The sequence below is a fragment of the Thunnus albacares genome, chromosome 11, assembly GCF_914725855.1.
Source record: "Thunnus albacares chromosome 11, fThuAlb1.1, whole genome shotgun sequence".
Lineage (NCBI taxonomy): Eukaryota > Metazoa > Chordata > Actinopteri > Scombriformes > Scombridae > Thunnus > Thunnus albacares.
This window is the reverse complement of record NC_058116.1, coordinates 26,277,836-26,293,578: the sequence shown is the minus strand read 5'-3', so window position 1 is coordinate 26,293,578 and position 15,743 is coordinate 26,277,836. Positions and strand designations below refer to the sequence as shown.

General features: G+C 37.9%; 1 protein-coding gene across 2 annotated transcripts in view; it reads right to left on the bottom strand.

Moving 5' to 3' along the window:
• Positions 1–15,210, bottom strand: part of gulp1a (GULP PTB domain containing engulfment adaptor 1a) — a 91,970-nt gene extending 76,760 nt beyond the window's left edge. Inside the window, exon 1 of one of the 2 annotated variants that reach the window (XM_044364901.1) lies at positions 15,014–15,210. The gene's annotated coding sequence lies outside the window, so the exon portion shown is untranslated. The remainder of the gene's footprint in view (positions 1–15,013) is intronic. The other variant, XM_044364905.1, reaches the window with a different exon arrangement.
• Positions 15,211–15,743: the final 533 nt, after the last annotated feature.

Genomic DNA, 15,743 nt, shown 5'->3' with positions numbered 1-15,743 from the left:
CATATATCCGCTGATAAAAGTGCAACGAAACAAACTGCATAATAGTGACACTGTTTATAAATGACCTTATTTAGTTTCTTATTGCTTAGTGAGCTAAAATTGATTCAAATTCTGTTGACTGAACATGAACAGTCAATATTTCCCAAATTGAAAAAAAAGAATTTGAGTTTTCTTAGTTCTTTTCAGAGAGCTGGTTACGTCATTGCACTTAAAGCAAACTGTACATGAACGTAATATAAAATATTTTGTGAATATTTGTGACGTCATCATGGTTTCTGTGAACAAACCACAATGATGTTGGAAAGTGACTTCACTGGGATAGCCAAGTATATGTCAAAGTGATAAAGAAGGTTATGTTGTAGTAAACTTGGGAGCACAAACAACAGCCGTAGAACAACACTGAAATTCTGACTGTGTTTGCAAAGGGAGGCGGCACTGTAATGAGCCCAAATAAATCTAATTAGTTTTAATGTGAATGATCTTTATGGAGGAAGCTTGCAGGCTGATAATGTAGAAGAAAATAAATAATGTACTTGAGAGGGATAAGTATTTACTCCAGACTGCAGCCTTGGAAAAACATCTAGGACGCATAAATAGCCATTCAGGCCTGCAAGGATGAGATATGCCGTCTACTCAGACAATGAACAGAAAAAATCTGCCTCCTAACTAAAGTGCTAAACAAAACCAATAAAACACATAACTCCTGCCAATTCATTACCAGGAGGAGGATAATGCAGTCATGTTGTCTCAAGCGGATTAAAAAAAAGTCAGCTGCAAAAGCACTGAGGCCTGCCCCTTGAAATTAATGGTACTCATCAAGAAATAAAAGAGCCATAAAAAGCAGTCTGTTTCGCTCACAATGGGATGACTTCTTAAATAAATTGGGGACGCCTTGGACTGGGTAGTGCCAGTGATTTCTTTGGAGGTGTTGGATCATGAAGACATGTTATTAAGCCAAATTGGAACACTTATACCAACAGTGTTAGTCTGTCTCCCTATGTGATTTACTCAGAGCCATCAGCTCTAAATGCTGTTTGTCAGTTGCATAAATGCTGAACTGAATCTGCGATCGTATGATGAAATGCAGATATCCAATGGCTTTATTGATCCTGTACTGTGTTCCTCGGTAATGTGAATTAACAAGAGATGCAGGGCAACACATGGAGGGACCTGTTGTGCCAAATTTCTACATGATTGGGATACTCAGGTGGTATACCCGAGTGCTCCTCCATAAAACAGAAAAATCACAGTATTTTTTTGCACAAAATACATTACGGGCCTTTCACCTGCAACTCTTCATCTAACCAGTTCTGTGGCTGCAATATCTTATGCATACGTACTTAAAAACATTCAAAATTAATCAACTCACAAAAAGGTGCAGAAAAATAAACATGTTTTGATGTTAACCAATTTAAATCAACCAAGACTTAGCAGTTGGTTGCTAACCCCTGACAAAAGCTTACAGTACTGTTAATGGTCCGGACTTTTCAGTTTGATCTGAACCAAAATTACAGGTGTGAAACATCCCCCCGGACCGAGGTCCAGACCAAACAGCCGAGCCTTGGTCCGACGAAAAGAGATGGTCTTGGTCTGAAGACATTATAAAAAGTTAACTAGAAGAAAAACTCATAAAAATGCCAACACTTTCCAGGTATTTTCAGAGAGGATCAGAAAGAGAGGATATGAGAGGACGGGGGAGCAGTGACACCTGAAGATAAAGAAACTGTGGGAGCATTATACAAAGGTGCTGCTGGTATTAATACCATAATAATATTATTATAGTGGCAACGAAATTAATCTGTTCAATCATTTTTTCTCCATTAATTCAAATGGGGATAGAAGTCAACCTGCCCAACTGATAACTAATACGCCAACGCCAGACACCCATGTAGGTGATGACGACAGGATGAAGGTATGTCATGTAAAGTTCTTTAGTGCGCCGTATAATTGCAACGTGAAAACAAAACTAACCGGATCAAATGTATATACATGAACCTTGGTTCAGACCTTGATACGGACTTTCAGGTGTGGAAGAGCCATAAAAGCCTTTCAGAGGTTTGCCAGTGATTTTATTGCTTTTCAGTGCAGCTTGACAGATATTTTTTCAGGATTTTCGATACTAATATTGATATGTATTGTGTGTGTGTATGTAGTGAGTGGTACTTTTTACAGTTTCTAAAATAAACTTGTCAGAGCTGGTGGACAGCTACGTAATGGTGACACAGTTTCTTAATTACCTCAAACATAACTTTGCAAATACACCTATGATAAGCTAATATTAGCTGATAATGTCAGCCATGCCCATGTGTCTGTCAAGCTCTACTTTTCATGTGAAAAACAATAGGAAACGTTAGGTATGCATTACAGCTCAAACTGGTTCTAACCAGTTCCAACAGCTTGACAAAGGAAAACAGAAAGCAGTGAAGCTGTTGTCTGTTAGATGAAGGTGAGAACAGACAATGGAACAAAACTCGAAGAAATGCAACTCTTTCATTTGACTTCTGAAAGCTGAACACAGTCAGCAGTCTAGTCGCCTGCATTACCACACATGTTGAGCCAATCACATTAAGTGGGGGCACAACTCAGATAAGGATGAAGACTGGCTTGGCTCCATGCAGGACCAAAATTTTGCTGGTGAACAGTAACCCGCTGCAGAGAGGTTGTTATACAGTCTTTAATAGACCTACTTTTTTTACATTTACTTGAATAGTTTTGGGATCTGATGAATAGTATTTAACAGCGATGTCCCAAGCTGATCCTAAGGACTCCATCGGGCCGATCCCAACTTATTTCAAAGGATAAAATGAAGCTTATCAAATGCCGTTACTTTCATTACTGCACTTAATTGTGCTTTGTGCTATCCTGTACAACAACTTACAGTGCGAGTATTTCACTCGTATATGCAAATGAAAATTAGAGTGTGTGATTGTGAAAAATGATTTAGTAACACTGGGGCTCTGATTCTGACATTCTGTTTAGCATAATACATGGATTCGCTAAACCCTGACTCTTAACTCTCTCTCACTGGCAAAGAGTAGCGGTGTACAAGACATTCAGGCAGCAGCTTCTCATTTTTAGCTGGCGCTGACCGTCGCTTTCGCCGGTTAAAATGACGAACGTCAGTGGCAGAAGGTCATATCGGCTGACCCTAATCAACATTAGAGTAACTTGATGGCAGGTCAAAACTTGGCTGTTGTCAGGTTTGTGTGCTCTCTGCAGCCGGTGTCTGTGCTCCACCAAAGATCATTTGTCAGGTAAGAACATCCACTCTGTAATGCCTCTGGAACCTTTTGTTCCAACGACTCCAACAGAGTGATACATACGTCTTCTCTTTAGTGGATGTCAACTTCGGGAGTCACGTTCTGTTTATTTCAATGTGCCCGATACATATGAAATCAACATTGAATATCTTCTTCTGCTATGTAAATATAAATATCAGATCAGACTCGGAATATCAAAGGACTCAGATAAGGATTTGAGCCAGAAAAACTGATTGGGATATCCCCAGTATTTAAAGACAGTAATTTTACTTTTATGCAAGTATTATTTAGATATTTAAGCCATGTAACAGTACTTTTAATTGGGCAGGACATTTGAGTAGTCTCTCCAGCCCTGGTTTCATCCTATATGCAAAAGCCATGAAAGTTAAATAGATGGGAGACTGTTATACTTCCTATATGTATTGTATGCATGTGGCACTTTATTCTTATGGTGAAGTGGCAGCTTGTCCTGTGTGTCTCTCTGGCTACACGTATTATGGGAGTTTGATAAAGATGATGAAAACGGAGGCAAAAGATCACTGTCTAATTAGAGCTGCTACTAACCATTATTTTCATTATCAATTATTCTGTCGTTTTTTCTTGACTAATTGAGTAGTTGTTTGGTCCTTAAACTGGTCGATCACTGTTTCCCGAAGCCCACTGGGACGTCCTCAAATGTCTTCTTTTGGCCCGACCAAAAGTCCACAACCCAAAGATATTTAGTTCACAATATATATAACACTAAACCAGAAAATATTCACATTTGAGAAACTGGAATCAGAGAATTTGCACATTTTTTTCTTAAAACATGACTCCAAATGATCCAAAATCCAAAATAGTTGGTGATTAATTCAATAGTTGGCAACTAATCGATTAACTGACTAATGGTTGCAGCTCTACTTCTAATTAAACTTCAACTATTTTTTATGTACCTTTATTTCTCAATGGACTTCCAATAGCCCTTTTATTTTAAATGTGTTTATCAATGACTTATTCAGTAGTGCATTTTAGTTTAGCCGGCAAGTGTTTTCATTGAATGCTTGAGCAAAGTGAAAGAGTTAAGTGAGGCTTTTATATCTGAGTGGATGGTTTATTCTGCACTACAATATGTGTAAGCCATAAGTCAAATAAACTTGCACAGGGTTCTTGATCAAGCACAGAGCTGTAAGAATACAAATTTACTCCAAACAATATCCATCACCCTGTGAATGTGGATTTTTGAAATATCTTTAACCACTGACGGGCAGAAAATGGAACTTAACAGCTTTGATTTCCGCAGTAAATTAAAGGTCATCTCCTGTGAATGTGTCTAGAAGCCGGCTGTCATGATAAGGACAAAGGTGTGAGGAATGATACAGAACGTCAAAACGGCAAACCAATTAAGCATTCAGTCCACGTCTGCTGTGTCTATTTATAGTTACAATCACTATCAAATTTTGATAGCTATGAACGTAAATTGTGAGAAGCTATGTTTATCATCCCATTAGCCTATCTCTTACAAAGGCAGGAACACATTCATCAGGAAATTACACTGCAGAGAGACATTCATTAATCAAAATGTATAACCTTATCCATGCCTAAACTATGACAAGCACCTCATTAACATTCAGCTATGACCCACCCCTCAATGACACAAAAACATCTACAAGTCATAGGTTCCTCTTACTAACTTTAAATATTAAGACTGTGTTAACACAGACACTCTTTAAAATTAACAGCAAAATGACACACTGAAAGAATAAAGCAAACAACAGCCAAACATCTGAAACCGTATGACTAATTTCAGATTTCCACAGCATTTTAACTTTATAAATGCCATACACTACTGGGACAAAGAAGGCAAGAAAGTTTAACAGAGAGAGAGAGAGAAACAGCACATAGAGCCAAAGATGTAGAACACATTAAATCAAATCAGTAATTGTGATTTGCCTCAAATCAGAGGAAGGCTAAAGTCACAGTTTGAAAGCAATAATGTAATGAGGCTGATGGGAGCTTTCTCATCAGTTTGACTGCTCATTTTCCTCTGTCATCGGCTTCCCTTGTCTCAGTTGTGATTTACTAACAAGATCAATCCGACCTACCCTGGAGACAGTGACAGACATTTCCTGCAAATAACAATGGGCAACAGATGGTTGTGAATACAAAGGCACCTTTTGTATTTGCTCACCTTTTCTTAGTCTGTCTTAGCAACTGATGTTTCAAGGGGACCTATTATGCTTTTCCTTATTTTCAGTCATATATATGATGTTACAATGTCAGATGTTCATATTAAATGTGGCCAAAGTGTCAAATAATGAGGTATCATCTGCTCCACACACACTGCATGAGTTCACTGCTCTGCTCTGCCAACATTATGGTGTTTTTTCATTGTTTTTTGGGGGTAGTCACACTCTGAGTGTTTTTCCATTACACAGCACAGCAAAGTAAAATAAGTTGTTTACCTGTTGGAGGTGTGCTGGTCGTCTGCAGCTCTTCAAACATCATCATCACTGTGGCTGTTTCTGCTTGTACTATTCCTCACTGCATTATTTCTAACTAATCTGCTGAACAAATAGCTCCAAATATCTCCATATGTTGTCATTTCGACCGGTTTTTAGCACTGCTATCATAGCTACTTCTGTGAGTAACACGTTTCATTTCTTGTAAATTCTTTACAATAAAAGTCTACTGTTATTGAGTCATTTAAAAGCTTTTAAAATGAAGCAGGAAATGTTGGGTTTTCATCAGCAGTGATTTAACACGACTCTAAGCTAAGACTGCATGTTTGAGACAGAGGCTGAGCTGAGGGGCTGCATAAAGGGCCAGTATAAGATAAATAACAAGTTTTTTTTAACTGTGAACCATGCAAAGCTACTATAGTGGAATCCCAGAATACAAGTATAGAGCTGGAAATGAGCTTAACAGGTCCCCTTTAAAGGGCTACGATAAGATACTGTACTCACGTTGTACTTTCAACTGTACACAACTCAAATATTGCTGAAATTACTTTCAAGTGACATGTTTGAAAGGTTCAGAGTTGGAACAAATTTAATCAAAAAATAAAGCAGCAACAATTCGAATGATGGTGTAATCATTTTCATAATTTTTCAAGCACAAGGTATCTCAATAGTGAGATTTTACTGCTGATCTGTTTAATATCAATGTAACTTGAATATGTTTGGGTTTTGGACTATTGGTCAGGACAAAAGCTATTTTAAGAAGTCAGTTTGGAACTTGTGGTGGACACAACAGACATTTAATTTTAATCATGAAATTATTCAATAGTTTGCTATGTATCCACTTTAATCCATCATCTTAATCAACATCTACTGATATATAGAGTAATCAAGAAAGGATCTGCTGGACAATTTGACAAAAAGGTCTTGGCACAAGCTCCACTCCCTGGAAATTTTTGTCATGGAAATGGTTCAGTTGTTATCATTTGGCCAAAAGAGCCAAAATAATTTTTTTTTTTGTTTGTTTTTTTTGGTCAAACTACTATTTTGGAAGTCAATAATGAACCTTCAAGCTCAACTATATTTCACATGTTATAGACTAAAGAAACCAGAAAATATTCACATTTGAAAAGCTGGAACCAGAAAATGTTTCCAAAGAATGACTCAAAACGATTAATTGACTATCAGAATAATTGGCTATTAATTTAATAGTTGGCAACTATCAATTAACCGACTAATCGTTGCAGCTCTAGATTCCATAAACATGCAGGAGTGCTATACAGGCAACTGGACTGTTGCTACCACAATAGGATTCATTTCTTGTTTTGTAACTGTTCATTTGACATTTATGTTTCAACTTGTGTACATTGTGGCTGACTGAGCTGAAAATGTTTTCTTTGGTTAATCTTGTGAGGCTTCAACATGATGATGTTTACCGCCTTTTTTCCTCCACTAGCAGAAAGCAACAATACAATATATGGAAAGTGATTTCTAGTGTCACTGAGCACAGTTTACAAAAGCTCTACTACATCATTGGGAATTACAGAAAATCCCAAGTGTTTGGCAACAAGCCAACCCTACACAGAGGCTAGTGTTTCCCCTATAATTGTACAGGCCTGGCAGGCTGCCAGGCCAATGAGAACCCCCGCCAGGCCAAAAATATATATTTTTAATGCCAAAAATAACGCCAAATATCCATTCATTCAGAAATCAATAGCGTTTGGGGGCCTTTGTGCAGCGTTGTTCCAGAACGTGAGTCAACATCTTTGTTGTTGCCTGGGAAACTCTTGGTAGCATAGCTCCTTTTAAGGAATAGAGCAGTGTGTAATGTGTGTGTGTGTAGTGAGTGAGTAGTTGAACGAGTGCAAGCGGCAGAAAAGTGATGGATGAATGTGAGCAGAGCACAGGAATTGGTTAGCAGTAAGTTGTCAATCTGGCAGTAAATGTTCAGTATACGCTACAGTGTATCAGTTAACAAATGCTGCAGCTTGTCTAGACAAAGAAAAGTGATGTGTGTCGTTTCCCCACCTGGGGGTTAGCTCCAAAGTTGGCAATAATGGGTTAGCCTAACTTGACAACGCTAAACAGAGAAACAGAGAATGGAGAAATGTCTGACTGCTGAGTCTCTCTCAAGTTTTTCTGAGCGCATCCATCCTCCCACCACCCCAAAGCAGTCAACCTAAGGGAAACACTGGAGGCAATGCTTTAACATTTTACAAATGAAAAAACTATTATTTAAAGATTACTGTAAGGTTAAAGCATGCAGTGTGTTAAATAAGCATTCTTAGATTACTTTTCAAACTTAAATTAATGTAACTTTGCATCAGTCTGTGATTAGCAGACTACTCTGATGAGATTACAGAAGTTCAGCGTGTGTAATTAACAGCTTTGTTAAATGCAATGGAAATAAATTTCACACTGAATCCACACAGGAGAAGGTATAATTTATGAAGCACATGTGAAGGTTCCAACACATTATCAGAGGCGAAACAGATCTGCACTGACTGAGCTACTGTTTTCTGCTGCCTACCGTTATTGTCAGCACCCTTAACTTTGACCACATTTGCAGCTGACATTTCCAAGTACTACCAATCAGACTGAAGCTTCATATTGTATTAGCTGGCACTGTGAAGAAATGCATATTCTCATCCTGTGTGTGCGTAAACCTCACTAGATCATAACACTAAAAACTTTCCATTATCTTGGGAGGAAAAACTATTGCATGGCAAGTTGTTAAGACTGCAGTGTCTGAGGCAATAAATGCTGATCATGTAGAGACACCTCAAGGCACAACTATGGTAAGTTTTTTACAGAAAACCCATTTCCATTCTGGTTTGTAATGTGGTATCCAGGGAGCAAGGCCAATAAGATGGTTCATTTATCAAGCTGAAAGTTTCATTAAGACCAGCACCTCGTTTCGTTCACAGAGTTGGCAGATTTATTTACCCTTGACTCATATGGCTTTTTGAGGGAGCAGGTCCAACTGCTATAAACAGTCTGTCTGGACATGTAAATGTCCATGATACAAGGTCTTTTAATGTTGTTTTTGGTTTGAGGTATATTTCATGTAGACCCACTTTCTGTTATTGGGCATGATTCTATTACGTTATGACTTCTGCACACCTCTTTAAAAATCTCCTCCAGACATGTTTTAAAACATATTAAAATACTCTGCTATGAATAATAATAACATGTTTTTTTCACAAAAATCTCTATTATTCTAATTACCTAGATAAAAACTGCATCTACATCTTCTCCCCCATTGTAAAACCAACATGTTAAACTCAGACTTAAGGTGAGCAAAGAGAGAATTTCCACCTTCAGGAGATGAATGTTAAAACAGCCTTCTAGTTTCAACTTCTGCATCCACCTAAAGGAATAATACACAAAACACACTTCTGAGATAAGTGGGCCTTTTCATAGTTACAAAGCTGCGGTTTCAATAATTTATTCAGTACCAGTACTGAGAAAGCCAGGCCAGTGTTAAACTGAAAAAAACCACACTGTACAGGGTTCCAGGGTAATATTTTCCCTCTTATATATAACTGTATTTGCAAGGGACAAGGTACAAATCATCAATCTTAATGAGGTTTTTTTTTTTTATACCAGGCAATTAATCAGGTGTTGTGACCCACCTCAAACTGCACATCAAACAACAACCAATCTGGCTGAACTTTGGACCAATTGTAAAATTAGTCAGGGGGCAATCAATTCAGGGATAAAATACAGCTTCATGCACCCGTCCTCACAAGAAAAAACAAAAGTATAGGTCTATAATTCAGTCCGGCAAAAACAACCTATAGTTATGTTTACGCCATCTAGTGGCCGTAGTAATTATGTCTTGGGAAAGTGACATAGTTCAGATGACATCAATATAAGGTGACTTGATAAGGTGATTTTGCCTGGTTTAGGAGGCAGGTTGGGTGAATGGCTAGATAGATGGTGTATTTTGCTGCAGAAGACACTGTTTGCGGGGACAGTCAGGACATTTTTTTAAAAACCGTAATATTGTGGTGTTTACCATTGCCATGACAATGAAGGTTGCGTAACTTTATGGAAGTATAAAACATGTTTAAAGTGATCATTTTAACCCAAACCATGATCTTTCCCTAAGCCTAAACAAATGGTTTTTGTGCCTAAACCTAACCAGACCGTAACCACAGCGTTGTCATGCCATAAAACATCATTATTTTTTAACTGTGATTTGTGACAGTTTTGGAAGTGCATTACTATGGCCGCTACATGGTGTAAACATAGCTATAGGTTGTTTTTGCTGGCCTGAATTTTAGACCTATACTTCATTGTTGAGGATGTGTTGCTTAAGCTGTACAGTGTCTGCCCAGCTTTATGCTATGATTCTTCAAACGATGTTATTTTTACCACTTGCATTGTTTTTAGAACAAATTCCTTGTGCAACTTTGTAGAAGCAGGTTCATTTTTTAAAATCTAGTATTAGAGAGAAATAATTATACCAGTACTAACAATCTCAATGTCTTCTTTCTGTGAAATATGTGACTTCAAATAGAAAACTGGTCCAGCTCCAGCCAGCTAAGGGGATGCAGTAATCTGGCCTTTTGTGCTTTGTCATTATTTTGATACATTATCAATTACCCCTGTGAAACATTAACATCTGAATAATTTAAATTCAACAAAAATATTTAAATGTATTTATACAGCTATTACTGTAAACTGCATTGCCCAATTTTCTAAGCCAACTGTACAGTAATATTTCACAAAAATCTTCAAGCATCATACATTATTACCATTTCAGTTAGCTACGTGGGTGTAATAAAATGATTTATGCTGGAAAAAGTAGCACAAAAGTGTTATTTTCAGCTCAAACATCAAAGAACTGAACGCAGGACGTACCTTTTCAAGTGTCTGGGACTTTAGCTATATTAATTTTTTTTCTTCTTCTTGTGAATCTCAATATACTTCCAGGATGACACATAATATGAACAAAGAAGCTCCATTAGTACTAAAAAGGAGCCTCTATTTAACGAAACATTACTAGCCTCATCCAAGAAAAAAGTAAGACAGAAAAAACAGAACAGGAGTATAGAAAACAGGAAGTAACATGCACAGACCCAAGATCCCCCCAACTGTCTCATTTGCAAAAGCCCTTGATTAATTGAGATGTATAATAATTACAAAGAGGATTAATTCAATCACTGAGATGGTGAGACAGAAGGCTTTGACATTTGTGGGAGTCAACACCTTGGCCAAGCAAGACAAAAATATCAATTATCTTGACTTAGGCAAGTCACTGGTGTGGATTTAACCTATAAGAAGGATTTTGTTTTGACATAATGGCAATGTGAGAATGGAGTCTTTCATAAGCAGCCTTGTAATCTTCCTGCTCAATTTTCATTCCAGAGGTAACAGCTGCAATAGTCATAGTGAATGAAAAGCTGTTTGATGTTTCCGGCTGTATATGAGGCTGAAGTCACTTTCAGCAATCTGACAGCAAACAGCCCTAGGTGGAAAGATGAACTTGATATAATAGAGTTTCTGGTGACAGTGAGGAATGGGGAGCATGGGCTCATAGTAATGATGATATCAGTCACTGTGTGATCGTGCGCTGATAGATGAAGCGGTTGCTGAACCTTCTGAAGCCAGGCAGGGAGTGGTAAACACGAGTGCTGTCAACATAACAGTAGCAATACGCTGATTTTCTTAACTATCTACCTAATGTGCCGAGATAGTCCTTTCTCAGATGTGATCAATCAATATGTAAACATTATCACTAGTCTACAAGATCAACTGTCTAAGGGTATTTTCAGACCTGCCTTGTTTAGCCCAGTTGACTCTCGTGTTGTTTTCCCCCTTGGTGTGAATGGTGTGAGTGGTATGAATGGTGTGGTGTTTGGGTAGCTCTGAACACATCAATCATACTTGGGTGCGGACTAATACAATTGTTTTCCGAGATCCTTTGAGGAAGCGTCCAATCCTAAACGTATTCTGGAGCAGTCCATTTGCGGACTGGACTTGCACAATGAAGAACGTTATATTTGGCTAAAGGAACTTATATCAGGTCCTCCTTCCTGTGTTTACGTCCTTGCTCCCGCCCCAGACACAACTAACCAATGAGCCGAGTGAACGTTCTCAGCTGGCTTTTAGTGATGCGTTTTGGTTCGCTGGAATTTTTTCTTTGTGAAAAGAAACCAAAGTTTACCCAATCATTCACTGGTTTGGACAAGACCAAACAAACTATAGGTTTGAAAACGCCCTTAGAGACATACTGACACATGGAGGCAGGGATCAGTGCAAGCTGACTACACCCATAAGTCTGTACATTCATCACATATCAATACAATTGATAGAATTCAATTGTTGCAGCCATACACATTTGTTCTGAAAATCAAAAATGCTTTTGTTAGGCCACTTCTAAGCAAAACATGTGAATAAATGTGAACTTCTGTGTCAAAAATACCAAAATTTCTTGTTCACTTTGCAAACCAAACATCAATTACAAATTAATAACAGAACACAATAAACTGTCACATTTATCTACAATGTCTTATGGAACAAAATGAAATAAAAAGCACCTCTGCTAGCATCAGAAGAAATTATTACACTTCTATGAATTACATTATTAGTCTTTAGGGAAAACAAGCAGAGGCGCTACATCACAGCAATTTAATAAATGAAATCAATATTTAATGAATGAGGTGACTGTTTAAAACGTCATCTACAGTAGTAACTACATTAATATCGAGAAATGTCACCATCTGTCTGATTACTTAAAGCCAGTGTCTGACTACTCGGGAGCCAGTGATGAGTGTAGTGACGTAACCGACCCCTCTAAACCTGCACTCTTCTCTGAGTCATAATTTGGTCAAATCTCAACACACATACTATTAAATCACAACTTCCTCTCCTACTCTTTCAAATACTAGTTCTGATATCCACTGATCCATAAATCTTCTATGCAATCCTGTAAAAAAGATGTTTTTAACTGATCTTATATAACTTCATAATAAGCTAATTTACACTCTTCTTAATTGTACATTCGTGATTACAATACAATGAGGTGCTGCTGGCAGGAAATGCAGCACAGCTCTCCATGGTGCAGCTTGACCAAAATGTAAAGACATACAGCCAAAAAAAAGCAAACTTGATGACAACATTATACATCATTCAAAGCGTATAAAAATAAAAACAACAAGAATGACAAAATCCATGAAGACATCCTTTTTTTTTTGGTTGTTGTGTTTTTGTATGTTGTCAATATGTTTAGACAATTATAAGGCACAGAATGCCCATTAAAAGTGGTTCTTCTATCTCTTGAACATTGACACTTCATCCATTTACATATCAGTATTCACCATCAGCTGTAATGTCATGCCTAAGACATGTAGTAACTATGCCAAACATAATCACTACATGTCTAAAGGGAAGTGAAGTGAAGCCCAAGGAAAAAACAATCAAAAGGTTCAAAAGGTTAACCATCATCAAGAAGCTAGAGGGACCGGAGATGAACTAAAAATGTGTCCTTATGCATCTGTGTGTACTCCACTGCTACGGTATTTCAACAAAATGTGTTTTATTTAACTTCAATCTGTATTGTTTGTGTTCATTATATCGTCAAACAATGATGAATTACAGGGATTTCACAGGAGATGTTTTACTACTTGTGCAGCTTTGCAACAACACCAACATCCCATGTTTTGAATCCGTGGCAATATTTGTCTCCACAGTGAACCGAAAAGTAATTTCAAATGCAATTGGGTTGATGGCATTTGGACACAAACGACAGCAGACCTGTTTACGAAAAACAATATCGCTCTGCAATATTTCAACAACACTCTTTACAGCTTTGAGGTGAGAAAAAAGGCTCATCCAATATAATAAAACACAGGGTGGCAACACACTGAGTGCCAAGACTGTTCAGGCTGAATAAGACTGTCATTTAATTTATATGACCTTTATTTAACTCTGTTTGAAATCAGCTCTCCATGGCCACCTTGTTCTAGTCCTGTCAGACCGGTGGGAACCTGAAAAGCTGTTGTCCTGAATTGCAATTTGTAGAAGCCGCAAGGCTAATTCATGCTGATTTTCACAGCATTTAATATGAGCCACTTGGAGAGCAGCTAATCAATTACTGCTACCAGTGGCTGAAAAACACCACCAACCTGTTAAAATGCAGACTAGAGAACAAATGTACATTTGTGAAACAATCATTATTGCTGACTTCAACAAGTCTCTAAAAACCTGTATTTCACAACCATAGAAAATGGTGACTCTTCAGCCATGAAATGAGAACTGTGAAATAGACACCAGAGGAACTACGCACGCAGATCTATCCTCAAAATACTGGGTGTATTCATTATTGAAGTTATTAATATCTCACAGCACACAATGGCAGACAATTTACAAAGCTATCATCATGTTGAATGCCAAGTTCTCAGCTGAAAACAATGTAGGCAGAATATCTGATAAGTAAGGATGAAATGAAAATGTCATTAAATATATCATTGTTCATTTTGAAGGTTGAGAGTCACTCATGTCAATATGCCTCTCATCCCTGTGAAAAGACTTCAAGCGAAGCAACATCCCAAGTCTTCTATAACACACATGCATCCTCTATATAGAGGCTATCTATACACTGTCAGCAAATATATGAGCTAAACTCTGAAATACTACCTGAGAATATGTTTTATATTTGATCATTTTCTTAAGAACAGATGTTTTTTGAACTACAGCAGCTTAACAGAAGACGCGCATTCTCGTTTATATTTAGCTACAGACGGTGTAAGAAGTATAAAACGTCTTATTGTTTCTCAATGTAGCCTTAATCCATTATTACAATAACAGAAAATGTCACCGCAAATGCAAATGACACCGTCAGCTGTCGGTTTGCCACGAAAAGGCTAACTGACAACAAGCATTAATAGGGTCCGAATGAGGAGGTGACATACAGAAATTCAACGTGTTTTTCAATAAAAGTGACAGCTGGGAAAAAAGTAAAACATTGTCGAGCAAGCTACAACTCGACATAACCACAGAGTCCACCTTGCACGGACTTGCGCAACAAAGTTTCCCGTTAGAGGGGTGAATATGATTCAGACAACTGGAGCCTATTCTGGGATATTAAACAAAAAAAAGGGAAGGTATGAAAACATGTTCAAAACAGCCAGCAGCAACAATGTCAACTTCGAGTTTTTTAACGGCAGGCAACATCCCAGAAGCGAAAGTATGCACCAACAAACAAAAGATTGTTGCCAGCAGCCGACAAAACTCGACCGCTAAGTCGGAGCAGCGAAAGGAAATATCAGCTCTGATAGAGAGAGGAAGAAGAGAACCGCCTTTACTTACACCGGAGCAAAGAAGAAGTCCAAGCAGTCCCCGTAGGAAAAAAAAAAAGCTCCCGGTCCTCTGCGCTCCACAGTCCGAGCTCCACATCCAGCAGTCTGTCGCCCTCTCCTCCTCCTCCTCCGCTCGCCTCTACAGCTGCTCAGTAAGTTTGCTGACGTCAACAAGCACTCAGTCTCAACCGGCAAAGCTCTTTGGTCGCAACTTGAATAATACATGGAAAAGGAGGGGAAAGACGCGACCGGAAAGAATCGGGGAGGCAGGCACCACGACAATAGCCATATTCATTATAAAAATAAAAAAAGAAAAAAGAAAAAGTTAGGAAGCAGCTTGTAACGAGGCAGGTGCTTTATGGGAGTTTCTGCGCAAGTATTTGGATATAAAAAATATAATTACAAAGCAAAGATAGTTGACACAACCATAAAAGCTATGCAGCTAAAGCTAATAGGGAAGCAGTTTTTGTTTCCCCAAATTTGATTTATTATTATACATGAACAGACAAGTAATTAGTTAAATAAATAATATAGGCAAATTAAGATAAAACATTGATAATTCTGTTATGGGGGTTTTCCGAAATGTATGGAATATTTTGTCATTACAAATCGCCTAATTTTCTCAACCTTGATACAGTTCAGTTGGCTGCTTCTTAAATCCAGCCTTCACATTCAGGTGCAGCATGTGTCTATTTCAAAATAATAAAACTATAGTGGTCAGAGTAGTGAAAGCTAGGACC